The sequence below is a fragment of the Equus caballus genome, chromosome 1 (genome assembly GCF_041296265.1).
Source record: "Equus caballus isolate H_3958 breed thoroughbred chromosome 1, TB-T2T, whole genome shotgun sequence".
NCBI lineage: Eukaryota > Metazoa > Chordata > Mammalia > Perissodactyla > Equidae > Equus > Equus caballus.
Window position 1 is genome coordinate 37,908,866 of NC_091684.1, and position 26,919 is coordinate 37,935,784.

General features: G+C 45.3%; 1 long non-coding RNA gene across 1 annotated transcript in view; it reads left to right on the forward strand.

Annotated features, from left to right (window-relative positions):
- The first annotated feature begins 979 nt into the window (after nucleotides 1-979).
- The window catches only part of LOC138923379 (uncharacterized), a 38,488-nt gene continuing 12,548 nt past the window's right edge, over nucleotides 980-26,919 (forward strand). Inside the window, exon 1 of the long non-coding RNA XR_011436898.1 lies at nucleotides 980-1,256. This is a non-coding gene — a long non-coding RNA (uncharacterized lncRNA). The remainder of the gene's footprint in view (nucleotides 1,257-26,919) is intronic.

Sequence of the window (26,919 nt, forward strand, 5' to 3'; positions counted from 1 at the left end):
AGGGCAGAGGTTGAGAACATGTGTGGTACAGTCATACAGACCTGGGTTCAAAACTCAGCACCCACACTCTCCGCTTGGAACCTCAGTCAAGTACCACAACGTCAGAGCCTCTCTTCCCTCATCTACAAAGTGCCTCCATCATCTCGACAGCTCAGGGTTGTGGTGGAATTTAAATAGATCAGGCCTGTAAATCGCTTAGCATAGTACCTGGAACAGAGAAGATGTTTGCTAGGTGGTGGCTCTGATTATCAGGGCTGTGCAAATAATGTTTGAAGATGTGTGTGGTGATTTTTTGAGTAGCACAAACTGAAGCTTCTAGTTTTAAGGCTAAGAACTTTGAAAGTGTGGAGGTGGGGTGCCCATAGTTTCGTGTATGGGACCGGTGAGGGGCTGACAGGCCCCTTAAGGTGTGTGATGTAGGAAACAGGTGAAGATTACACGTGGGAGGGGGCTTTGCAAACTGTGAAGTGAGGAGCAGTGTGACGATTTATGTACTCACAGCCAGAACCCAGCAAGAGTTAACAGGCTGCAGGCAGGCTCGGGTCTTATTGTTTATTTATAGAAATGCCTTGGGGGTTAGAGAAGGGGAGGGAAAGAGAAGAATGTGTTTCTGTGCAGGAGTGTGTCGGGGGGTGAGGAGATTTCTGGGCTTCCTTTTAGCACGTATACCCTGCCTTCTCCCTTTTCCCCTTCTCCACTCCCTTATCTCACAGCCGTCTTAGTGCCAACTCCTCTGGTGAGTCCTGTCTGGACACCTTGTCCGACCTTGAACTATCACTAAATCCTCCTGGGTATTGCCTCAGCCGAGTCCTGGCAGAGGCCACGCGGAAAAGAATTCACTCTGAAAGCTGAGCTTGTTCTCCTGAAGGGGTGAAGCAGGCTGAAGAGAAGGGATGAGAGAGTTCCCCCACCCCACCTCCACTCCTTCACAAGTCCTCTCTTGGAAACTACGCTTCCCCTTCCTGGGATGACCTCTGTCCTTAATAAAATGGGAGAAACAGAACATAGAGACTTGTTTCCTTCTCAAATGAAAAGACTGCACGCACTGAAGTGCATTTTAAATGCTGTTTGGCAAGTGCGGGGTGGTTGGGGGAGGGGAGGAGGCTGACTTGCTTTTTCTTTGCTGGATATCTGGGAACCGAGCCCATCCGCACTTTCTCCATGAAACTTGAAGGGCAATGTATCATTGTGGGAGAGATACTGCAGTTTTTCCAAACAGAAACCTAGCCCTTCTTAGGGTCGTCTTCATTTACAAGGTCAGTTGTGTTCCTTGAATGTGTTAGTATTTAGGGGGATGAAAACGGGCCAGGAGCCACCAAAAAGTTTCAGGTAAGACTCCTGCTCAACTCCAGGGCCTATGCCCAGGACAGTCGGAAAAGAAAAGGAAGGCTTAAAACATTGGGAACTGAGAGGAGCTGAATGAAAGGAACAACCGGGAAGGAGTGGAGTGGTTGGGAATGGCTTCTTGAGTAGACATGTGGTTGGGTAGAATTTGGACAGACATAGAGGAAAAGAGATGGTGTCTGGAAGGCGCAAGAGCAAGAGTAAAGGCAGGAAGTGGCAATGACTATGGTGTGGTGGGAAAGCAGAGATAAATGTGCTTGGCCATAGGGCTGAGGGCTGCAGTCAGGTGAGGTGCAAGCGAATGATGGAGATGGAGCAAAGGAGTCTTTTTTTGTCTAGGTAACAGAGAGAGAGACTGAAATTTGTCTCTGCCTGGAAACAACACGATGAGAGCAGAGGGTTAGAACATTTGACCAGGACAGCCCAGGGAGAGAGGGATGGGAAGCAGAAGTTCACTGGTGAGGTCACTGTAGCAGCCCAGGTAAGAAGAGACAAAACGCTAGGCTGGGGTGGGCGGTGGGCCTGACTGGGTGTGAGGGGAGCAAGTAGCCCCAGGCCCTCTGAGTGAGCTGCTTTTGAGGCCTCTGAGTGCAGAATGAGAAGTTTTTGGCTGGACTAGCTTGGCCACAGTTGCCCAGTTAGGGAAGAGTGGCTTGCTGCTTACACGAATGACTCATACCACAGTGCTGGGCGCACAAATGTTCTTGGTGCCTCCCAATCAACTCAAGAGAGGGTATAACATCTGTGGCTGTTTGTTTCTGGTTGTTTGTCTTGTAGATGGCAGTGACGGCCAAGAACTGAAGATCAGTGGGCACGTTTTTTATTTGGCTTAGTGAGTGAGATTTTGATTCTTCATGGGAAATCTAGTTCTCAGATTTTCAATTGCTAAGTCTTTCATTAGACAGGAGTCAAGTATTTATCAACCTTTTTTTTAAGAGCTGTAACTGAACGTCCAAATGGTGAATGAAAAACTTACACTAAATTTTATTTATTATAAAGAGTCATTTTCCCTAAGGATTTCCTAACTCAGAGTCTATTATGATGACTTTTTCTACTTACTATTATTTTATTATTACTTTAGAATGACACAATTCTAATCAAATTACCTTCTTGTTTCCTAGCCCACAGAACAGTTGAGAGTGGAAAGGGTCTGTGTATGTGTGTGGGGGGAAGGAGTAGTGGTAGTCACACCAAGAAAGAATTTGTAACTGTGTTCGGTGATGGCTGTTGGCTAAACTTATTGTGGTTATCATTTCACAAGATATACATATATCAAATCATTATATTGTATTCCTAAAATTAATACAATGTTATATGTCAATTATATCTCAATTAAAAAATACTGTCAGTGCCAGTTAAAACTCATATGCCAGCTGAATTAGCCAGCAGCCCACCACTGTGAGATTCTTGTTTCAGAAGTTAAGTTTCAGTTTTAGTGCTAGAGAATTTTTGGAAAGTTGTGAATGAGGGAGATTTTGCCTCCTAGATGCAGGTAAATGAGTTGTTAGTCTACCTATATGTAAGATGCTTCAGTGCTCTCCCCTCAGTTCAGGTGGCATGTCTAGTGCTGGTGACAAAACTAGGTCTCTTATTGATTAAGGTTCCTAGACTACAACAGGTTGTGACTGCCTTTAAGAATTTTTTCTTTTACATAATTAATGAGAAGTTTATAAGTTATAAGAAATACAAAAATGGCTGAATTGAATAGAAGAACTCCAGAAGAATTGAAGGAGAACATTCAGAAACAATGAGATCAAAGAGACTGAAGCCAAAGTGAAACTCAGGGATGATGAAGACGGACTATTGAAGAAAAAGAAAAAGATTGAAAACAAGAAGATAAAAATGTTGTCAGACAATTCGATTAGCAGTCAGGATAGGAATAATCAAGTCGTAGGACGTGGGGTGGAAGAGCATGATGTGAATGGTTCAAATTGCAGCCCTGTATGCCAGGCCCAGAGCAGTGCCTGGTACCAGAGAGAAATTCACCAGCTTTTTGTTGAATGAATGCCTCTTATCCTATCTGTGCAAAGATGTCTTTCAGCTTCAAAAGAAGACAGATTCCTATACCTTTTGCCTTTTTAATGACCAGCGCAGGGATGGACTTTTGATAGCATTTGCTTATATTTGCCAAAAATTACTTTGCCGCTAACTATCTGTGAGAATCAAGAATTTGCTCAGTTGGACCAATGTATCTGAAAACAAAATGAATTGCTTTTACAATAAAATATATGAATAAATAAAATGTTTATATTTTAAAATAACTACTAAAAGCCGCTAGAAAAAATATGTTATGCCATATGTAAAGAGAATGAAATAATCTTTAAGCGAAGATTATTTCCTATTGCTGTTTTTTAAAAAAAGTTACCTTTGGTGAGAGCAATGACATTGTCTTTGTTTTCCCCCAACCCTAAGGAATATTCAATTGTAGTATTTTAGGAAGCTGGAAATACTAGCAGACAATGTAAGACAGGAGGTCCAAAGGTGAAAATCTACAGAAGTGGATTTCAGCCCTGCTTGCATGTTAGAATCACCCCAGTGGCTTTACAGATACAGAGGGCCAGTCCCTTCCAACAGATATTCTAAATTAATTGGGTTGAGGCCCAGGTACCAGCATCTTTTAAGCTCTTCAAATGATTCTCATGGGCAGCCAGGGTTGGGAACCACTGGCCAACAGGAACCAGGGGAGGGGTGCAGAGGTTAAGGTGCCCTAAGGGTGGATGGCTAAAGTGCAAGACAGAAAGACCAAGAGCATCAAGAAAACACTATTTGCTCTCCTAAAAAGGCAAGGCCCAGAAAAGAGGCAGCTTCCTGTTGTGCCAGTCTCTACTGTTCTAGCCTCTGCTTTCCCTGGGTAGAGAGAGAAAGCCCCAAGCATGCTGGATACGATCACTGGAAGGAGCTGGGAAGTGCAAGAGTGGAGAATGGAGACTGTGTGGGGCAGAATTTGTTTATGACTTGCGGTCAGGAAGAAAGGACAGAGAGACCCCGAGATACTGGGCTAATCTTTGAAATGTCTCATTTGGCCTTTTAAGAGGCTGGTTTGTGACTTCAGCTGCTTCTAATCTGGTGTCATAATAACTGTGTACTATAATTAATCTTATATCTTCTGTTCTAAGTCACCTCTAAACCTTTTTGTAATGAGCAGAATTGGAATAAACTCAATTTAAAAATCTGCACATAATTTGTATTTGAGGATTTCCTCCTGTTGAAGTGGATATGGCCTCCAAATTGGGACTAAGCTGCATGGAGAGGCCAAGCCGAGGTAGATGCTGGAGAGCATTGAAGGGGAAGGCTGTGGACTTGGGAAGAGAAAACTCAGATCTCTTAGGTCGAGGAGGTGGCGTTTACTGGCCACAAATAAATGCTGGAGACCCATCTACTGACAAAGCTGAACAGGAGTTTGCCAACCATCTGACTCAACCATCTCAATCTACGGAGGAGGAAAGTTAAGAGAAAGAGGTTAAGAGATGGTGCAAGGCAGACACAGCTGGGTTTGTCTGTGGCAAAGCTGCAAAACTGCCCAGGAGGTTTACCTCTGACTATTCATACCTTAGTGAGAATTATTTTCAACTAAAGACTCAGTTGCATGTCTCTCAACTCTGTTTAGTTAAATGAGAGAATGGAATTTTGTGAGGGGCAGGAGAGGAGGGTAGGCCAACAGGCAGAAGTAATAGGCATACCAGGGCCCTTGGTGTAGGCAAACATTGATAAATTGCCCAGGGGAGCTTCGGAAATTCAGAAAACTTCAGGAGGGCAGTGGCCACCAACAGTGTGAGTACAAGAGGCCATTAGCATTGGAATTTAACTAAGGTTACTGAGAACCTTTTGTGGTGGTGTTGTTACATGCCATTAAATCAGCTCCACATGAATCAGCTCCTGGCGACCATATGAATGAGTGATGTCCTCCACGTCCCGTCCTCAAGTCCTCAACAGCCCTATTCAGCTTCTGTAGACTCATGCCTATCTTCCTTTATGGAGTCGATCCATCTCATATTTGGTCTTCTTTTCCTGCTGCCTTCTACTTTTCCTAGCATTACTGTCTTTTCCAAAGAATCCTGTATTCTCGTGGTGTGCCCAAAGTCGAACAGCCTCAGTTTTATCATTTTTGCCTCCAGCAATAGTTCAGGCTTAATTTGCTCTAGGACCCATTTGTTCATCTTCCTGGCAGTCTAGGGTATCAATAGAGCTCTCCTCCAACACCATATTTCAATTGAATCAATTTTTTTTTCCTGTCACCCTTCTTCACTGTCCAGCTTTTGCACCTGTACGTGGTAATTGGGAATGTGAGAGTGCGGATGATTTTGGCCTTAGTCTCTAACGGCGCTTCCTTACACTTGATGCTCTTTCCTAATTCTTTCATTGCTGCCCTTCCAAGTCTCAGTCTTCTCTTGATTTCTTGGCTGCAGTCTCCATTTAAATTGATGACTGAACCAAGGGAAACAAAATCTAACAATTTCTATGTCTTCATTGTCTACGTTAAAGTTGTGTAGTTCTTCTGTAGTCATCATTTTTGTCTTCTTGATGTTCAAATGCAGTCCTACTTTGACACTTTCTTCTTTCACTTTCATCGGATCTCATTTCAAGTCATCGTTGCTTTCTGCCAGTAAGGTGGTGTCATCTGCATATCTTGGATTGTTGATATTTCTTCCACCAATTTTCACTCCTCCTTCATCTGAGTGTAGCCCAGTTTTTCATATGATATGATTTTGTGTACAGATTAAACAGATAGGGAGATAAAATTTACCCTTGTCTGACACCTTTGCCTAAAGGAAATCTTTCTGTCTCTCCGTGTTCCATGCCGACAGTGGATTCTTTTCCACAATACAGGTTAAGCATCAGGATAATTAAGCGCAGAGGCATGCCCATTTCTTTCGGAGCAGCCCATAGTTATTCCCATTTTATAGCTGAAAAGAATGAAGTTCAGAGAGGGTAAGTCACTTTCCCAAGGTCCCACGGCTTGTTAGTGGGGAAGGTTAGGGAAAGCCCACCAAGTCCTGTGCTCTTTCCACTGAGCCACAGTGTCTCTGGGCAGTATCATGAATTCCAAAGGGCTCTCCAGGCTGGGAAGTTGTGTTTGTCATGCATACAACTGCTCACTTGGGTTTTTAGTATTTTAATGTAGAACTCAGAGAGGTCAATTTGTTCACCTATGCCTTTAGTAGAGAGTAGGCCTTGTTAATAGATAAAAGTCACAGGTCAACTTTTCTTTGGCCTCTCAGACAGAGCTCAGCTGGTTAGTTTGGTTTTACTGTGTCCTCCTATTCTCGAGTAAAGGATAAAGAAAAGCAAAATGCAATAAAGACAAACAATGAGTAAGAGGTTGTTAATAATTGTAGTTTTGTTAAATTTCTCATGACTTATTTTCCAAATTCAAATTGCTTTAAATTTTCTAGGCCTTTATAAAATATAGCAGTAGTGAGAACGGGGCTTGCTGCCAGGTGTGAGCAGAACTAACCCCCGACTACTGCTACCCCACCATCTTTTTTCTCTCCTCTCCTTTCTCTTTTCTTCTTTCCTTTCTCTTTTCGTGGTCTTCCCTCCTGCACAGTGGGAACTGGTCTCTCATGGTGGGTGAGGAAAGAGGACTGTGGGTCTGGGTGAATATTTTTGTCTGTGACCTGCCTGATGGATAGGGGAGTCTCAAGATCAAGGGATTTCCCAGATGAGATGAGTAACATTTTAGAAGAGGGAATTTAAGCCCCAATAATCATCAGTCACACACCATAGGTTTTGAGAGTCTTGATGTGCTGTCATAGGCCCTGGAGATAAATGGGAAACGAGGGACACAGGCCCTGTCCCCTGGGCCTGTAATCTGCTCAGGGCATCAGCCATGGACAGGCCTGAGAAGATGCCGACTAGAAGACAAGACTGGAGGGATGAGGAGGAGGATATGGGGAAGGAAAAATCCCATGGGAGCAGACCCAAGGCGCTGGCCTGAGACTTGTATTAAACAATCCAAAGTCGGGGAGGCAAAGCAGCTGAGGGTCAGGAGTCAGAGAGACCAGTATTCAGGCCCAGGTCCTGTCTTTACAAGCTGTGGGAGCCCGGGGGAGCTATTTACCCTTTCGAGCTTCAATTTCCTCATCTATAAAATGGAGCTGATATGTGTACCTGCCTTATTAGGTTGTTGTGGAAATTAATTTTCAGGACTTGGCCCTCAATAATCAGTATTTGGCCAGACATAGCCTAGCAGAGAAAAGTTGCCCTTTCAGTTTTCCTTAATGTGTGAGGCCAGAACTCAGAAGATTAAGCCAAGGCATAAATGAATCATTATTCTTTAGAAGTCTCAGGAGGGAGGCTGACAGTCAACACTGAAGGATTTTTTCTTCTAATTTCCTATAATTTCTGTCTTCTTGTGAACAGACTAGCAGTCAGAACTCAAAGGTCTCAAAGGGGAACTGTAAACACCATCATTCCCTTTTCCAGAGAAATCCCTCCTTTTGAAATCAGTGATTTCAACCCACATGATTGTGCTGGGCTGCTGGATAACGCTGCTGCAACTTAAATTTGCTTTGGCAATCCAGAATTACAGGAGAATTGAATGTCTCATAGCGGATTCTTTGCTGTCTTTGGAAAGGAAGAGAAACCTCTGCCAGTAAAGCTCACAGCTACATTTATGGTTTGTTTTCACTGTCACTGCTCCCAAAAGCTGGGCTTCTTATTGGTTTTCAAGTGAGTTTATTTTCACAAAAGCAATATGTGTGCGACGGGATCTGATAAGGCCCTCCCGCAGGAAAGAATAACATTCTGAAGTCTGACCTGCTTTTAGAAATCCTTGGCCCTAAATCAAAGTTGGAAGCATATTTATATTTGTGGATAAAAAAGACCAACTGAGACTTGGTAAACAAGCAAATGAACATGGAACTGGACCCTAAGGAGAAGAATTGCAGCTTTGATAAATGGCAACCTGATTTGGAAAAGAGATGCCTTCATTTAAACATCATCATAGCCAAGTGGCCTGGGATGAAGACTTTGCAATAGGTACCCAACAGACCACACAAAATAGGGCTCTAAATTGCAATGGACCCTTTCATTCGCCACTAAATTAATCCCTTATCAAAACGATGCCAGCTTCTGAAAGAAGGTTTTCATGTTGGAAAGACAACTTACGTGCAAGACCTTGTTGAATCTATTATAGAATGCTGAAGAATTTGCTTCTTTAGGTCAACATTACTGTGTTTGAACTAACCTCACAGTGCCTTAAACATAGATGGATTCAACTTAGCTTTATTCTTTTTTGATCTGGATTTTTGGAGAAGCCACAGGGTTGTTGAAATGTGTTCCACATTTTCAATTTAAATTCATGATTTATCTTCTATGCTTTGGAGGTAACAGTACAACCTTGTATAAGTAACAACCACTAGAATTATGAACAGGTATTTGTGCTCATTGTGGCTACAAAGTAGGAGTGAGTTGAAATGGATAAACCCACGGTATGCAGGTTTGGCAGCTTTCTTGTTTGTCGTTTATTAATCAAGGGGAGGCTGGTTTCCTGCTTTGGGTTGCAGCCCATTCTCCAACTTTTGTGTTGGGGGAGGGGATGGCTGGTGACGACTGCGAGCTGCAGATGATCATTTACTGTGCATCTAACAGTTACTGAGTGCTGAATGCCTACTGTCTGCCAGGCACTGGCCTAGAGATTCGTAAGTGAGTAGAACCAATACAGTCCCATAGAGAGCCCAGGAGTAAATCCATGCACATACGGTCAACTGATTTTTGACAAAGATGCCAAGAATACATGTGGGGAAAGGGTAATCTATTTAATAAATGGTGTTGGGAAAACTGGATATATACATGAAAAAGAAGGAAATTGGACCCTTATCTTATAGCAAGTACAAAAATTAACTCCAAATGTATTAAAGAAATGAATGTAGGACCTGAAACCATAAAACTCCTAGAAGAAAATATAGGGAAAAGCTTCTTGACATTGGTCTTGGCAATGATTTTTTTGGATATGACACCAAAAACACTGGCAACAAAAGCAAAAATAAACAAATGGGACCACATCAAACTAAAAAGCTTCTGAACAGCAAAGGAAACAATCAGCAAAATGCAAAGGCAACCTATGAAATGGGAGAAAATATTTTCAAACCTTATATCTGATAAGGGGTTAATATCCAAAATATTCATACAACTCAGTAGCAAAAACACCCAGTTAAAAAATGGCCAAAGGACCTGAATAGACAATTTTCCAAAGAAGACCAAAATTGGCCAACAAGTATATGAAAATGTGCTCAATCATCATCAGGGAAATGCAAATAAAGACCACAATGCAATATGACCTCATACCTGTCAAGATGACTCTTATCAAAAACACAAGAGACAACAAGCATTAGCCAGGGTGTGGAGAAAAGGGAACTTTTGTACATTGTTGGTGGGAATGTAAATTGGTATAGCTATTATGGAAAACAATGTGGAGGTTCCTAAAAAATAGAATTACCACATGATCCAGCAATCCGACTTCAGGGTGTATATCCAAAGGAAATTATATCACTATCCTGAAGAGGTAACTGCACGCCCGTGTTCACCGAAGCATTATTCACAGCAGCCAAGATACAGAAACAACTTAAGTGTCCGCCAATGAATGAATAGATAAAGAAAATGTGGCATATATATATGCACACAATGGAATTTACTCAGCCATAAAAAAGAAGGAAATCTTCCATTTGCAACAGCATGGATGAACCTTGAGGGTGTTATGCTAAGTGAAATAAGTCAGAGGAAGACAAATATTGTACGATCTCACTTATATGTGGAATCTAAAAAAATTGAATTCATAGAACCAGAGAGTAGAAAAGTAGTTGCCAGAGGCTGGAGGGTGGGGGGAAATTGGATGATGTTGATCAAAGGATACAAACTTTCAGGTGTAAATGAGTAAGTCTTGGAGATCTAATGTACAGCATGGTAACTATAGTTAATAATACTGTTTGTAGGTATACTTGAAATTTGTAAGAAAGTAGGTCCTAAGTGTTCTCACCAAACACACAAAAAATCTTAGCTATATGAGGTTATGGATGTGTTAATTAACGTGATTGGGGCAATCATTTCACAATGTATACATGTGTCAAATCATCATGTTGTACACCTTAAAAAAAGAACTGGGTGCAGTTCTAGTGGGAGAAATTCACAGTCTAGTGGCAGAGTCACGCATTAACCAGACACTCTCTCCCATTAACTGTTTAGTAATAAGCTGGTGTAAGTGTCATGAAGGAAAAGCACTTGCTGTTAGGAGAGTTCCAAAGGCAAAGCTGACCTGGTTTGGGGGTCCTGGAAGGCTGAGGTCTGAAGGATGACACTCACCAGGTGAAACCAAGTAACCAAGTGAAAGAGGGGACGGATGATGGTGGGATGTTCCAGGCAGAAAGAATAGCATGGATACAGGCATACGTGGCTGCATGGAAACTCCATCTTGACTATGGGAACAGCCTTCCTTCTGATAGAAGGCACCTGGCTTATAATTCCCACCAAACTCCTATCTGTCATTCGAAGACCATTTCAAAAGTTGCCTCCTTCATGCAGCTTTCTTCAAACCCTACAGTCAGATAGAATCACTCCCATGCTTGAGCTTCTCTTATTCATCTGATACAATACTGTGAAGACTTTGTGCTTTGAATCTGAGAGGGAGTATATGGCTATAGGGCCAGGCTTTCTGAATTCAAATCCTGACTCAACTATTTATTTTCTGTGTGATCTTGGACAGGTTGCCTAACATGTCTGTATTTCAGTTTAGCCACTTGTGAAATGGAAATTAATAGTACCTTTCTCATAGGTTTGATGAGAGGGTTGGGAGAGTTAACACATGCAAAGTGCCTAGGTCATTGCCTGGCATGTAGTGAAACCTCACCAATGTAACCTGTTCTCGTTAATTCTGAGCAAGTCTATTTCCTTATTAATTTTGCCCAAGTGCTCAGAGCTGGCTAGAGTCTAGTCAGGAACTCCATTTGTATCTCTTAACACTCAGTCCAGTGTTCATCATGGAATTTCAGGCTGCCTTCAATCACCGTGCTTCTCGAGCTTTACATGTATTTGAATAACTGAGGAATCTTGTTAAAATGCAGGTTCTGATTCAGTTAGTCTGAGGTGGGGCCTGGGCTTCTGTGTTTCTAAAAAGCTCCCAAGCGATGCCCGTGCAGTTGATCTGTGGGCCACACTTTGAGTAGTGAGGGTCTATACCAACCTCAGGGAGCTCTCTCGGGCTACCTGAGTCTCTGGGGGAGAGACAGGAGCCTATGGAAGGAGGCAGGACTCACTCTACAACACCTGCACCTGGGCACTGCACGTCATCCTCTCCTTCCTTCTCCACCTGCAGTAGTTACTCAGTTAATGTGAGGCGAATGTCATCAGGCCACCATCAATGGTTCAACTCTTGAGAACTGTATCAGTTAGGGTTCTCCTGAGAGAAAGAGAGAGAGAGACAGAAAGACAGAAAGAGAGAGTTATTATTTCAAGCTGGAAATTTAGATAAGAGTTGATACTGAAGTCTTGAGTCTGAAATCTATAGGGCAAGCCAGCAGGCTGGAAACTCAGGTAGGATTTCTTGAGGCAGAATTCCTTCTTCCCCAGGAAAACTTGGGGAAGTATTTGCTTTTAAGACCTTCGATTGATTGGATGAGCCCCACCTACATTATAGAGGGTAATCTGCTTTACTTAAATTCAACTGAGTGTAAATATTAATCGCATCCAGAAAATACCACCCCAGCAACATCTAGACTAGTGTTTGACCAAACAACTGGGCACCGTAGCCTAGCCAAGCTGACACAGAAGATGAACCGTCGCAAGGGCCAAAGAGCATGGCCTGTTCCATGGCTTCAGAGCTCCCCGACCTTGTCAGAGTGTGAAGGAGCCTCTGAAAGCCACTTCCCATCTGGGGCAAAAACTCCATGGGCCTGACCCCCGTCTTGGACTTAGAAGGGTGGCATTACACTGGAGAGTTGCCTGTGACTGTGTTTTGTGCTCTGTTATACCCAACTTGAACCCAATTAACCAACCTTTTGGCATTGGAGGCTAAATTTCTTAGTGAAAAACAAGAAAGTTACTCCAATTCAAACAGCACTAGTCTTGGAGCGCCAAGCTCTGGGCTGAGAATTCAGATCCTGTTTATGTGGGGCCATACCACCAGATTGTAAGCAGCGGGTGGTTCCTTCTAGGGGGTCTTGGATGGCTGCTAAGACCCATGCTGTGGCCTTGATAAATTCTGGCCACAGAGCAGAGGTGAACAAATGCTCCGCAGGCCTCAGGGAATGCCCAGTGGGTAAACACCACGCTGCAGGACAGCAGTGGCAGGCAGGCTCAAGACCTCATGTTTATCTTTGGACAGCTTTCCCAATGCACTTTTCAATCGGTGGTTTCACTTTATTCTCAATATAATCTGGCATATAGGCAGAGGAGAGATTGTTACAGAAGTCATCCTCCAGTTTTTCCCTGACTTGCTGAAATGTTACCATCTGGTCCCTTTGCCTTAGGCTGCTGGCAAAAAGGAAAGTGCTCTACTCTGGAATCTGGCGGATTTGAGTTGGAATTCCTGCTCCACCTCTTACTAGCTGAGTGACCTTAGATAAGTTACCACAGCTCTGTGAGCCTCAGTTTTTGTATTTGAAATAGTTACCCTGAATGTTTGAAGTAAGGATGACATGGGCTAATGTAGCTCAGTGTCTGTCATCTAGTAGGTGCTTAAAAAATGGCGGTGACTTTTTGGTATTACTATAGTAGACAGGCCTTGGGGTGCTGCCTACCTACAGCACCCTGCTCTGGTGCTGCTTCTACCCACAACCATCGATGAGATGCCCAGCCGAGGGGCCTGGGTGTGTATTATGTGACCTACTGCTCTGTCACAGCTAATTGGGTGAAGGACGGTTGCCTGACCCAGGATGGACTTGGATTCTTCTGGGAATTTGGAATTGGAACATTGAGAAACTGAGCCATTGAGCTGTGGGGAACTGAGATGAAAGGCCATGTAGTTTTGGGGACTGAGGCAACTAGGATGACTTCTGTACACACTGAAGTAGCGCCAGAGGAAGCCCTTTAATGGAGAGAAAGGGGGAAGTGACTAGAGGTGCAGAGAGGAGAGGTGGGTCATGCAGTCCTTGAAAGACAGAGCCACAGTTCTTAATCTCTCCCTGGTTATCACGAAGCCAAGTGGATTTTTTCCTGCCCTTGGATTCCATGGGACCAGTATCCTTATAATGAGTCAACCTCCTTTCTCCTGGGCTTGCTGGAGTGGATATCTCTTCCTTGTAACAAAAAGATCAATGGTGGGGATGAAACAGGTGAAGAAATGGGGGTTCTGAGAGGCACAATGAGTTGGGGAGTATAGATGCCTAGTCCGGAGCTCATTCTACTGCTCTTTGCAGTCTTGTTCCTTGTCTGGCAAGTACAGTTGTTACAGTGGTGATTCTCTTGTCTCAGAGGCTAACTGGGAGTATGTTGAGGTGGGCTGGGGAAGGAGGTGTGACCTGTCAGGGCAGATGTGGTGCTAACCCTGCCCTGACACTTTCCCTTTGTGACTTCTGCTTTCCCTCCACATTCCATTCAGCTGCTCTCCCAGGCTCAGCTCAGAGTAATGCAAGTGCCTCTGGTGTTTTCTTCCTTGAATTGGGCACCAGCTCTCACTGGCCCCCGGTCTATATTTCTCTGAAGGGAAGAAGTTATTGGGTGTGATGACGGCTCCCAGGCATCAGCTTCAACTTGGCTCCCACTCAATGAAATAATCTGGCTTGGAAGTCAGTTTTCTCTGAGCTTTTGGTGCTGGCTGTGGGCCAAAGCAGATAATCTGGGACCTGAGTGTAAAGAAAAATCTGGGGAAGTCCTGGTGCATCTCCCTCAAGTGTCCCGAGGTGGCTTGTCTGAACTTAGAGCTCCCCATGGGCATTACAGAGGCTGGAGTGTTGAAAGAGTCTGGGTACCACCTCAGAGGCCTTGGCTGTCACGTAGGCAAGAATGTTGAGCATCCCATGAGGGTTGGCTCGAGCCGTGCTTCCCAAACATGAGGGCAGGGAAGAGCTGGCTACATCAGAATCTCATGGGTGCTTGTTCATGCACAAATCCCCGAATCTCTTTCTGATTCAGGACTTCTGGGATGAGGCTTGAGAAACTCCAGTTTTAGCAAATACCATATGGTTCTGATTATCAGCCATGGTGGAAACTATACTCAGATAGATGGCCTCATTGATGTCAGTCTGAGAGTCTCTGAAATGACCCTATTACAAACCACGAAAACTTCTGCAGTCTAATCCTTGCCCTCATAAATAGGTGCTGTTATGGGTTGAATTGTGTCCCCCCTAAATTTATATTTTGAAATCTTAGGCCCTAGAATGTCAGAATCTGACTTTGGGAATGAGGTCATTCCAGATATAATTAGTTCAGATGAGGCCATACAGGAGTAGGGTGGCCCCTTAATCAGACATGACTGGTGCCCTTATTAAAATAGGGAAATTTGGGCACAGAGACAGACACATACAGAGGGAAGAAGATGCAAAGAGACACAGGGAGAATGCCATGAAAATTATGCTGTCATAAGCCAAGGAACCTTCCAGCTTCTGGAGCTACCAGAAGCCGGAACAGGCTGGGAACGATCCTTTTGCTACAGGTTTCAGAAGGAGCATGGCTCTGCCAACACCTTGATTTCAGACTTCTAGGCTCCAGAACTGTGTAACAATATATTCCCATTGTTCTAAACCCCGCAGTTTAGTACTTTATTATGGCAGCCCCAAGAAATTAATACAGATGCTTTTAATATTTTAGTTGTTAGTATCAGCTGCTCTCCACTTCAATCCTGTGAGTTGCTCTGCCTGCTCTCTTGGGTGGGAAATGAGGATTCCCCTGGGAATGCCCTTGCAGCTCTGATGGGCAGGGGTGTTTAGAGCGCAGGGAATCTGCATTCCGGTGAGGAATGTGACAGTGCCTCATGAAGTCAGAGAGAAGCCTTAAGGTAGGAAAAGCAGCTTGCCCCTCCCCTTTTATCTCTCTTATGAATCTGACCAGATGTTTTCAGTGGCCAAGCATCTATTAAGGAGTGCCAATTCTCCAGATTTGGAGTTTGTGATTGTAGGTGGGAGAGGGGCCCTTCATGTCTGTGTCCAGATAAATTTGTAGCACAGAGGTTAGGAGCAGAGCTCTGGAGCCAAACTGCTGGTGTTTGCATCCTCCTGGCTGTGGGATTTGGGGTAAGTGGCCTGGTCCAGGGGTCCTCACATTTTAGTGTGCATCAGAACCAACTGTGGGGCTTGCTCAACTTCACTGCTGGCCCCGCTCCGGGGTTTCTGATTCAATACATCTGGGATGAGGCCCAAGAATGTTCATTTCTAACAAGTTCCCAGGTGATGTTAATGCTGCTGGTTCAGGGACCACACTCTGAAAACTGCTAACTCAGCTTCTCCAAGCCTCTGCTTTCTCATCAGTAAAATGGGGTTTGTGACGTTTCTAAATTATAGAGTTCTGGTGAGGGTTAAGTGAGGCGATGATTGAAGCATTTAGCACGTTGCTATGCATGCAGCTCAGTAAATGTTGGTGATCACTCACTGTTATGAATGTGAATTGTAGCCCTCTTCTATGTTTTGGCTTGCAAAGTCACCCCAAGATGTTTCAGAGTCAGGAAACACTCAAACGTAGTTCTGGATGGGATGCAGGGAAATGTCACTGTCTGTTGAAGATTTCAGAGAAGTAAATTATCCCCCTGAAACTAAAGGACACCTCTTGCTATGCCAAGGTTGCCTCTTCTAAGTGTGCCAGCAGTTGGGGCCTGGATGAGGCCTTTGGTAGAGGTGGGATAAGGAGAGGGGAGAAGAGGGGTTGGGGCTTGCCCTCAGGCTCATCAAGGACAGAGCTCTGACTTCATGCTCATGAGTTTGGGAGCATCACACTGCCCAGGCCCGCAGCTGGCAGCCTCTACTACTCCACGCGGGGCACTGCACATTCGTTCAGAAAACATTCCATGAACTCTGCGCCCTTTCCCACACTCCCAGCTAAAGACAGCAATTGTCTTGGTGTTCAAGCATCCAGGGCTGAAGCCTTTCAGAAGCTACTGGATATGTTTGCCCTGCATCTTCTCCAGTCTGCGCTGAGCACAGAGAAACAGACTGTTAATGGGTTGGCCTTCCTAACGCAATATGACATCCTGGCACTGAGTCTTCTCATTAGCTTGGTTCTTGGGATTCCAGCTTCAGAAGCAAGACAGTTTATGTCGATAAATAATGCTTTGTCTCTGGGATCCTGGCCCCATCAGAGGACTTCAGGGCTCCGGTTGGGAGCTGCTGGCTTGTTGCTAAGGCGCTTGGAGCTTATCCAAATTCACATTTCCCAGGATGGTGGAGAATAGTTAATGATTACAAAGCTCTGAAAATGTATATGTGGGTTTCTTTCCAACACTACTTAAAAACATGTAATTACCAGGAAGAGGATATTTCTGGTTTTGTTTGGCTTTTGTGGTTGTTGACCTCTGAGGGTAAAACAGTTCTTTTTTCTTGTATGTATTGCTGAAAGCTTCCCCTTTCAGTGTAGTGAGCTCTTCTTGAGCCCTTACTACGTGCAAAGTAGCAACGTGAGGGGCAGCAAGAAAAAGGTAAGACTCTTCCAGTTTAGTTGGAGAGGATGTATCCAGGTGAAGAGGTTGTGACATAAAGATACAGAGAAAGGTGGCTGACAACTGGAGACAGAAGACGTAAAGACATCTTGTTTTCTGTTTTAAAGTTTTTCTTTGCCCCAAATGTGAATCTTTCCCCCTGGCATACCTGCCTTCCTCTGCTGTAGAACATTGCTTGAACATCTTGGAAAATATTTTAAGAGAGCTCCTGGTAGTATCTCTTTGAAGCTAATTGTCTCTGACTTACTGGCCCTCCCCACCCCCACCCCGCCACCCCAAATCCTAATTTGACAGCCCATGCAGATTCACCATGTAAGTTAATGGGAAAACTCATTTGTTTTCTTGCCTGCTTATTTGTGGTCTTTTCCTGGCCAGTACTTCCACCTGAACAGGTTTTAATTGTATATTTATTCATTGTCTCTCCCACTAGAATGTGTAATTCCTGTAGCTAGGGACCTTCTCAGACTAGTCTGTCTTGGCAGCCAAATTGAAAAGGCCGAAATGAAATCATGGGGGAAATTATGTAGCACCTTATTCACTGAATCCAAGTCTACTAGAACTTGGGTATACACTTGGAAGCTAAACATTTCGTTTTGTGCAAATAAAAGCAGGGCCTGTTCCATAGTTCTACACTGTGGGGCGTCAACTCATCGCTTACCACCCTCCCCCTGTTTTATGGGATAGTGCTGGCTAGAAACAAGTTTTTAAAAACCAGGCTTAACAAAGCTAAACACAGTCTTTCCCATACAATCCAGAAATTGTGTCCCTAGGTATTTACCCAAATGAGTCGACTTATGTTCACACAAAAACCTGCACACCAATGTTTATAGGAGCTTTATCCCTAATTGCCGAAACCTGGAAGCAACCAAGATGTCCTTCAATAGGTGAATGGATGAACCCACTTTGGCACATACACACAATGGAATATTGTTCAGGGTTAAAGTGAAAGGCACTATTAAGCCACAAAAAGACATGGAGGAATCTTAAATACATATGGCTAAGTGAAAGAAGCCAGTCTGAAAAGGCTACATACTGTATAATTTTAACTGTATGGCATTCTAGAAAAGGCAGAACTATAGAGACAGTTAAAAGATCAGTGGCTGCCAGGAATTAGGGAGGAGGAATGAAAAGCTGGAGCACAGGGGATTTTTAGGGCATGAGACTATTCTCGATGATGCTGTAATTATAGATACATGACATTCTGCATTTGTCAAAACCCATAAAACTACAAAGAATGAACTCTATTGTAAATTATGGGATTTAATTAATAATTACACACCAATGTTGTGTGACCAGTTGTAACAAATGTACCACGCCAATGCAAGATGTTACTAATAGGGGAAACTGTATATGCGGCGGGGGAGGGGAGGGAGCGCGTGGGAACTCTATGCTTTCTGTGCAGTTTTTCCGTAAACCTAAAACTGCTCTGAGAAACAAATTCTTTTAATTTTAAAAAATCCCGTTTAATCAAATAATTTATTCAGTCACTCATTTTTTATTTTCAACAAACGCTTATTGAGCACCTACTGTGTGTCAGTCATGTTGGTCATCACCCTGGCCACATTGGTGAGGTCATCCAGTGGCGCTTGTTCACAGAGAGGGAGTTCCAATGATGTTGTTTAAAGGAGCTCAGTTCTCTAAAAGGTTGAAAGGGATCATGGCAAGGGTCAATGAAGCCCCCAAAGGTGGTATGAAAGAGGTCCCGACTTTTGAGGATGAAATCAAAGGCCTGAGTCCTTTTTATAATCTACATCCCAGAGGGTAACAATATCCAGAGCTCAGGAACTTTTGCATGTGAAAGTGTAAATAGAGAAACCCTCTCTTAATGTTAGATATTACTATTATTAGAGTAATAAATGATATTCAGGAAGAAATTGTGGAGCAGAATTCAGGCCGAAGAAACAATGCATTCATTCATTTTTCTAAACAAAAGTAGGACCACTTCAGCACCCTCTCCCCTCTCCTCAGGTGGAGGAGAAACCCAGCATCAGTCATGAGTGGGGCTCCCTCCCTCCCTTCCATTGGACTGTAAGGGATTGCTGGGTCTGGGAACGTGTGGGAGGCACTGGGCTGTAACTCATAGGATCTCTGTTGTTGCATCGCTCCTTTTGCTTCCCTGTGCTGGTGTCTGGTGCTGTGATCTTCTGCCGCCTGCACAAGACTGCTTCATTCATTCTTTCTTTCTTTCTTTTTTTTTTTGAGGAAGATTAGCCCTGAGCTAACATCTACTGCCAATCCTTCTCTTTTTTTGCTAAGGAAGATTGGCCCTGAGCTAACGTCTGTGTCCATCTTCCTCTACTTTATTTGTGGGATGCCTGCCAAAGCATGGCTTGATAACCAGTGTGTGGGTCCATGCCAGGGATCTGAACCAGCAAATCCCGGGCCACTGAAGTGGAGCGTGCGAACTTTGCTGTGCCACCAGGCCGGCCTCCCAAGACTGCTGCTTGGAAGGGACTTCCAGCTGTCTTGGCCTTGCTCTCCCTTGCAAAACTTAAGCCTTCCATTGACCACAAACTTGGTCATAGGGACCTTCTCCACTGAGCTTAGTGTCCAGCCCCCAGAGGCATCTGGCAGTCACCTCCCATGCAAGGGCAGGCCTCTGTGGGTCACTGCATGGGGGCAGGGTTCATGTCCCTGCCTCTCAGATACTTGCCACCCCTCTATCCATCATTCTCTCCCTCTAGGAACTTTACTCGCCTTTCCTTCAAGAGTCTGCCACCATCTTGTGTCAGCCTCATCTGTCTCAGCAGAGCTAGGCTTTAGAAAGCAGCAGTCCCTAAACTCTCCCTCAGAGAGCCTCAGACCTCTTGGAGTAAAGGGAGATAGGAGACAGCAAGAGGGGAAAAATGCTTTTCTTTCTTTCTTGGAGAGCCTCCATCATACATTTCCCAGTCGGGTTATCCCGCCACACTCTAATTGCTAGTGGTAAGGAATTTAGCTCTCTTTATTTTAAAAACAAAACCACTTTTCATGAACCAAATACCAGTTTATGTCAGACCTCAGGCTCTGGGCCCCGGGCCTTCAGAAAATGCCTCACCACACTAGGCATCCACCATCCACACCACATTGGCAGTGGCGTCTCATCAACCTGGGGATACTTCCAAAGTCAGCACAAAAAGTTAAAAGCTTATATGGTCAAAATTACCCACGATTCTGTATTAGGAAAGTAAGCCTTTGCAGAATTTCACTTAGTCCATCCCAGAGACCTTATTTTCTAGTGTATGGATGTAGAACTCTTTCTTTGGATGAGCACCAGATGAACTGGTTGGTTTGCATTTAGAGGTCACAGTGTATGAAAAATACTTACCTGTGAACACAGCAATCACCTTTAATGTCATCTGATGCTCTAAGAGAGGCCTGAGGGAATCTAGTCTTCTGAGGGACAGCTGACCTCCTACCTCGCGTTCAGTCAGGGGCATGTGCTCATGGAGTGCAATGACTAGTGGAGTCAAAGGCACCATTTCAATTGCTCTCTCTTCTTCCCTCTCTCTCCTTCTCTCTCTGTCTCCATCTCCACTCTTCCAACTGCATTTAGTTGGCTTGGGATGTGAAGGGACTCCAAGGTGCTGTGAACACCTGCTTGCTGTGTGCAGGGCCCCAGGAGGGTCAGACAAGCCTTGCTCTGTCAGTCTGCTTCCTGGTCTCTCTGCCCTTCCTGTTGGTACTCTCTGTAGGCTGCCTTCTTGGATTGCCCCTTGGCGGCTCTGGCTGTTTGTTGATTCCTAAACTCGACCACATACCTTTCACTCAATCTACAATGAGTTTGGTGATCAGTTACGCCTTTGGGTAACCTGACTTTGGCCCAGTCCCTGTTTGAGGCCATGTCATTTCAGGGCTGGTGATGATAGCTGGAAGGGTCCCTCTCTGCAGTGATGTTACAGGAGATCTCTCTGTCCCGGTTGTCTGGGCCCATCCTCACCAGCCTTGTTAGAGACTGAAACTCTTCCATATCTTTCCTACAAGTTCGTGCCTCAGGAGGAGCCTGTCTCTGCCGAGCACCATTTCTGAGATCCTTTCTCAGTGAACTTCCTGGTAGTAAACTGAATGGTTTGCTGCTCATTGCTTCTTCAAAGCTGGGAGTAGTGGGAAAAAAAGACTTTGCATCAAGACAGACAGAGTTAGGATATTGGCTCTGCCTCTAACTGTGTGATTCAGCAAAAATTCTTTAGCCTCCCTGAGCATCTCTTATGATCCCATGTAAAATGGAATTGCACTACTTACCTTCAGCTACAGAATTGCATTACCTTCCTTGGAGGTTCTTGTGAAGAATAGAGTTGTGTAAAAATGCATGGCACACTTAGATGATCAACAGCTGTTAGCTCTTACTGTTTCCTCATTCACTGGGGGTAGGGATGGGCTAGGCGCACTGTGGAGCAGCTTCTCCTACTTGGAACAGTTGAAGAAATTTCTTCTCTTCCTTTGTGTAGTGAATCCTGTTTTGCTTTAGACTGAGGGAAAGCACACACCTGGGCTCAGGTTCCCACTCTGCCATTCACTTGGAGCAAGACTTAGGTGAGTCTTTGGTCTCTCTCAGCTGTGGTTTTGGCTCTTAAAAAATGAGGGTAATAATATCTACCCCTTAGGATTATTGGGAGAATAAGAAGTGAAGTATGCGAAATGGTCAGTGCACTGCTTCACTCAAAATCGTCATCTAGCGGCTGGCCCCATGGCTGAATGGTCAAGTTCGCGTGCTGTACTTTGGCAGCTCTTGGTTTCACCGGTTCGGATCCTGGGTGCGGACCTAGTACTGCTCATTAGCCATGCTGAGGCGGCGTCCCACATAGAGGAACCAGAAGGACCTACAACTAGAATATACAAGTATGTACTGGGGGTTTTGAGGAGAAGAGGAAGAAAAAAAATAGATTGGCAACAGATGTTAGCTAAGGGCCAATCTAAAAAAAAAAAATCATGACCTAATACTGTGTATGCACCTCTGGCCTCTCAGCTCATAAGTTCTTTGTGGGCAGGCACACGTCTGAGTCGCTCCCGGCCCCGTGCTGGCATGGAGAGGGGCTTCAGAAGCTAGTGATGGACAACACAAACAATTCTTCTTTCCCTGGTTCTCAGGAAACCTGGTTTGAAGGCTGTAGGACTAAGGTCCCATGGCAATTTAAAAGATAAACAATTCCAGAATAGGTTCCTACAGCATTAAATAGGACAACTTTCAAATGGGTCATGATGGAGAAAACAAAAATCTCAACTGCGTCATAGAAGGCAGACCCGTGGGACTTGGTTCACATAAGGAAAATACTCTGGAAAATGGTACCAGGGATTTCAAACTGAAAGCAAATACGTTCATAGTAAAAATATTCCACATGATTTGCTTAAAAACATTCTAACAAAAAATATTTACAGCATCCCTGTAAATGTCACTCTGGGACTCAGTTTCCCTTTTTCCAAAGTTTCTTGGCTGGATTAGACCCATGGGGCCTCATGGGCTTTGCTAAGACATTTGGATTTTTCCCTTGATACAAGGAGAACCCACTAGTGTTTTAAGCAGGAGGAGGCCACGATCTGGCTTATGTTTTCTAAAGCCCAGCCTTTTTCCACTTTTCCTTCCCTACCCCGTGGCTGTGCTCCATCCTGCCTTTTGTGCTTCATCTTATGTCAGCTCCTCTTTCTACAGCATCCCCTCCCACTCCAGCCCACAGCAATTGCTCCTTCCTCTGAGCTCACAGCATTTGCTGGGCTCTTAATCACACTCTGCCCCATGACATGGCATGCTATTATTGTCTTCCGCATGTGTTAGTTAATTAATTAATTCAACAAGCATGCGTGGAACAGCTGCTGGGTGTTAGGCGCTGTGCTAAGTGCTAGGGACACAGAGATGCTTGAGACAGGTTCTCTGTTCCCAGGTAGCCTGGAGTCAGGGGACGGGGGTGGGGGCAGCTGTATAAACAAATTACTGGAGGCTGAATGGTAAGCCCAGGGATAAGCATGGTTTTTATGAGACCCAAGATAAGGGGTCCCTTACCAGCGGGGGAGGGGGCCTCGGTAGAGTAGGGAGGGTTAGGGAAGACTTAATGGGCGAAAGGAGGTTGGAACTGATCCTTCAAGGCTGCCTGGGAGTGAGGGTGAAGGGACGAGGTGCAGAGGGGTCAGGGCAAGCAGAGAAACAGAACGGTGACAAATTGTAAGCAGGTCACTCCTGACAGAGTATTTATTGGAAGCCCGGGAAGCGTAGGAGATGAGGCTGGAGATACAGACAGGAGCAAAGCACAGCACGAGACATGCAACACAACATCCAGAATGCGTGGCTTCTGCTGGAAGGAATTTGTGCAGCTGAATTGGGGAAAAGGCCCAGAGTGGGACACAGGAGACCAGAGGTGGTCTTCGTTTATTTCTTCACTGAAATACCACACTGTGGATGCCACTGTGAGCAAAACCGACCAGGTCTCTGCCCTCAAGGAGCCTGTGGGAGACTGGCTATCGGCCAGGTCAATAATACAGTGTGATAAGGACTAGGTCCTGTGGGAGGCTCCAGGAAAGAGCCCTGACCCAGCCTCAGGGCCCAGGGAAGGCTTCCTGGAGGCGGTGTCCTCAGGTCAGCTCTCTGGACAGTTGGACTTCATAGGGAGTGAGAAAGGAGTGTGCGGAGAGAGCTCATAATGGCCCACCTTTCCCCTGAACCCCTCAGCCTTCTAGGCCTACAAAACTAAGCCGGAGGCCCGGGCTGGCACAAGGGGATGGAAAGTAGGCTGAAGAAAGGCCTGCAGAGAAGCACTGGCTGTTTTGTGGTCTTCCTGGCCGTCTCCTGGAACATGGGCCTGTTTTGCAAACACAGCTAGTTAGTCCAAATATGCGGGGTTTGGCCCTGCCTCCGCCAACCCAGCTCACTAAGCAAACAGTAAAGAATTTTTTATCCTTTTCTTTCTAAACTAACTCTTTTCTGGGTGCATAATTTATACAGCTCCAGTGGACTGCAGTTTGGCTTCCATCCCAAGAGAGAAAAACATCTCCTCAGATTTTCCACACGCCCGCCCCATCCCGCTGGCCCAATGCCAAACCTTCCCAGGCAGCCTGGGGCAGGGCTGCTGCTCTGGAGAAAGGTGGGGACATACCACTGCCCCAGGGGCAGCATCGGCAGCAATCTCAGGGCTAGCTGCAGTAGTGAGGCGGGTGGGTGTTCCACACAGGAGTGGGAGGGTGGGAAATAGGTGTGTGGTCAAGGGTGGGCAGGAAACTGCAGATAGCAGAGCTGCCAGAAACGGCGCGGGGACTAGCAGACCCTGGAATAGCTCGTCAGTGTTTACAAAGCACCTTCTCGTCTGGTTTGAGTCTCCCAACAACAGCGTGAGAAGGGGGGACACATATGATTACTATTCCAGTGTAACTGATGAATTAGTGAGAGAATGGAATAGGCAACCTGAAATTAGCCAGACCCAAGTTAGAATCCCACCTCTGCCCTTGAGGGAACTTGGGCCAGTTACAAAGCCTCCAGCAGCCTCATCTGGGAGGGACCGTGGCAGTACTTTCCCCAAAGGATGGTGCTGGGGGTTAAATGAGATACTGTGTGTGAGGAGCCCACACCATGCCTGGACACTAGCAGATGCTTGCTTGTTTCTATTAGAATGGCTGGAGAGGTTGCCTGGCTCCTGTGGGCGCTGCTGGGAGGGAGACCCCGGTGTTTGGACTCCCAACATGGCCCTTCATGTCAGCTCCGTCACCGGTGTGCCCACCAGGCCAGCCTGGCCCCGAGCAGAGGCCACAGCTTGGTGAGGTTGCCTGCACGTTCCAGGCTCAGGAATCTGAGCCGATAGCTGAGTAGTCCATAAGTCCAGTAGGTCAGTCCTTAAGTCCAAATGCCTGCCATGCTCTGTGGGAGCAAATGGCTCTAGAAACTGCATAGCTGGTGAAACTCAAGCTTCAGAATATGAGCCCCAGTTCACAATCCGCCTGTTTCCTCTTATAGTCAAGGGCGAGCATCCAAATCCCCCTTCATTTATCACTGTCACTGCCAGCTCCGAAAGGTCAGCAAGCATTCCTCTTGGCTGCCTCCAGCCACTTGGCGCTGAGCAGCGATTCTGACTCAGAGGCGCTGTGCCTTGCACTCAGTAGGCACTCTCGAATGTTTGTAGAGGAGTTGTCAGGTCGCACCCTGTAGCAGGGGCTGGAGGTCTGTGTCATCACGGCGTGTGTCAAAACAGCATTTCCTTGTCTGGGTCAGCTCTGTGGCTCCTGTGTTGTAGACCCAGATGGTTTCTCCAATAAAAATTCTACAACTTTTACAACTATTCCCTCTGCCTGGCTCCATGAATGTCCTATGAATGCCCCATGGTTCCTTCTCCTCAGCCAATTCTCAGCCTAAACGTGGCTTCCCTAGGGGCCTTGTCTACCCATCACATCGAAAGGGGCCCCCCTCGCCTCACCCAAGGGACTATCTCATCATCGTTCTTTATTTCGTGGGACTCCTCACCATCTGAAGTTATTTCTTTGTTCAGTGTTTTTGTGACGAGAACATCAGCTGCATGAGAGCAGGACCTAGTCTATCTTGGTCATCGTGGTATCCTCGGTGCCTGGCATACAACAGGAGCTCAATAGTTATTTGTTTAATGGGTAAATGAAGCAAACTGAAGATCATGGGGTCCTTGGGGCTGGCCTGGTGGTGCAGTGGTTAAGTTCGCATGTTCCGCTTCTGGGGCCAGGGTTTGCCGGTTCGGATCCTGGGTGCGGACATGGTACCGCTTGGCACGCCATGCTGTGGTAGGCATCCCACATAGAAAGTAGAGGAAGATGGGCACAGATGTTCGCTCAGGGCCAGTCTTCCTCAGCAAAAAGAGGAGGATTGGGGGCAGCAGTTAGCTCAGGGCTAATCTTCCTAAAAAAAAAAAAGAAAGAAAAAAAAAAGATCATGGGGTCCAAGGTCTTCACTCTGCGGAAGAGACAACTGAGGCCCAGAAGTGTTAAGATGTCCAACGTCAATTTGCTTGTGCCAGACACCCCTGCCACGAACTCTTTCTCCAGAAGCTTCTTCCTCAATTCTTAAGAATCTCTGGAACCAACATATGGTAATAATCTGCCTTTCTATTTAGGAATAAGTACTATTTCCTGTCTCTGAAGAGCTACAACACCAAAAATCTCTGATGTGCACCCTAGTAAGCTAAAGGACAGTTTGCTCATTTGGGCTGAAAATGGAAAACACACGGATGCACATATAAACACCCTGGAAAGAAATTAAAATGGGCTCACACATGGATAAGGAATGATCATATAAAATGATATCATCCTGTTGGTGTCAACTAGCCAGGGAAACACCATAACTGGGTCATATATATTGACATTGGAGGAGAAATTTTCCCCTCTAGGTTCTGGAGGAAGGCTGAGGAAGGTTCAGATGGAGTCAGCGTGGAGTAGTGGGCTGGAAATCTTCCTCCGAGATAATTTAGGATTAAGTCCGCAGAGGCGTGGAAAGGGTCCAGCATTGTACCTGCTCAGTCAGGGGTGGTTCTGTTATCCTCCCTAAAGATGGATTATTCTCGCTGAGGACTCACTTGCTTCCTTGTTTCACTGACTCCCACTGGTTTTCTCATATTTATCCCATGGGAGATGACAGGAGATGACTCATACCAAGTAGCAAAATGAATCAGTGTGCTAGCTCTGGTAAAGGTTCCAGAGAACAGTTAGGAGCTAATAATAATTATTGTAACAGCCACTACTTCACTTACCTTACGTTTTCTATGTCCCAAGCAATGTGCTGAGGGCTTAGGTGTATTACCTCATTCAATTGTATAAGGCTGGGTCTATTTTTGTCCTGCTTAGCACATAAAGAAACAACCATTCAATCCCATGAGGAAAGAACTATTCTTATTTTACAAATGAAATTTGGAGAGGTCAAGTGGCTTGCCCAAGGCCACTCAGCTGGAAAGGACACAGCCAGAAATACAGCTGTGGCACATGGTCTGAGTACAAAAGTGACAGAAAGTGAAAAAGTGCTATAGGGTTATAGGAGGCTGGAAGTGATGGCTAAAAGAAATTAGCGGTGGTAGGGTTTTGGTGAC